General features: G+C 39.5%; 1 long non-coding RNA gene across 1 annotated transcript in view; it reads right to left on the reverse strand.

Moving 5' to 3' along the window:
* The window catches only part of LOC118745531, a 37,181-nt gene that overhangs the window by 593 nt on the left and 35,254 nt on the right, over positions 1 to 1,334 (reverse strand). The gene's annotated exons all lie outside the window — the stretch shown is intronic.

Raw genomic sequence — 1,334 nt, forward strand, 5'->3', positions numbered from 1 at the left:
GAAAATTAAGGTCAGTAAAATACCCAACTTATATTTCATAATGACCTCCATAACATAAGGGTATGTTTTACATTCTTTTCGCATTTTATAATAAACAATATTAAAAAAGGAAACCTTTACGCCTGCACCGCTATTTTTTATCATAACAATTAATTACATTAAAAAAGGGAACATTTTTAATAAAAATCGCGCGAAGAAGCATTGCTTCTATCGTTATCACCTGTAATTGATACGCGTTGATGGCTGTATTGCTCGAACAGAAAGGTACTACGAGATGTTCGAAAATTAAGGGCAGTAAAATACCCAAATTATATTTCATAACGACCTCCACAACATAGTGTATGTGTTTAGGAACTCGCTAAACACTCAGAAAAACGCAATTCGCTTGAGTTCAATATTTATTGGGCGACCACAAGGTGCGCATAACAACTTGTAAAAAATATAAATCACATCTCCCAAACCTGATTTTAGCGTATCAGTATATAAAGAGAATTGACAATAACATAGTTAGATGTTTGTGTAAGTTAATTCTCGACGAGTTTAAAGGATTAAAAAAAAAATTTTTTTTCCCGGCTTGTGCCGATCTTTTCACCTTTATTTCCCAAAATTAACTAACTGCCATCATTGTCTTACACCTATTTAAAACTAATAAGTCACGTTGCATTGCAAGTGACATAGCGTAGCAATTGTCAGCGTCGCAGCGCCAACGACGTTCCCATATTGCGGTGACGCATCGTCAGCGTTTATTCCGGATGCGCGTGTGGTGTCTTTTGCCCGTGGGACACTGGTAGCTGCAGGTTTCGCATGCTTGCGTTGCAACTGCAGGTGCTATGTTGACCTTGATGGGAGGTGTTGGATGTCCAGACACTTGCCAATGAATTGGGCGTGTTGTAACTGGAGTTTGGAATGCAGGCAACTTGTGTAAATGTGAGTAATGCAGGTAGCCTATGTAAGCGTGGGAATATTCGTGTGTGGAGTTTAAATGTTAACGGCGTTAACTCCTCCCCTCTTAAAAACGCTTGTCCTCGAGCGTTTGAAAAACTTGGAAAGTCCTTATTTCGGGCGTTGGGACTTGGCTGGTTGCTTCTTGTTGCTGATTGGCCTGTGTAATGGCCTCTGCTGGTTGTTTCGTAGGTTTACTTTGCTTTTTCCTTTTGTAGCGCAAATTTTTGAAGCTGACTACCAGGACAATAATTATAATGAGCGTAAGTCCTGCAGAAATTCGGTTTACTGCTTTCTCCGTTTGCAATGACTGGATTTCCATGGTGTTGTTTATGTGTAGTTCGCTGAGTGCTTCTAGTGATAGTAGTTTAGTTAAGCTCTCTTCTATTGGG

The sequence above is a fragment of the Rhagoletis pomonella genome, unplaced genomic scaffold (assembly GCF_013731165.1).
Source record: "Rhagoletis pomonella isolate Grant_MI unplaced genomic scaffold, Rhpom_1.0 Rhpom_scaffold_00009, whole genome shotgun sequence".
Classification (NCBI taxonomy): domain Eukaryota; kingdom Metazoa; phylum Arthropoda; class Insecta; order Diptera; family Tephritidae; genus Rhagoletis; species Rhagoletis pomonella.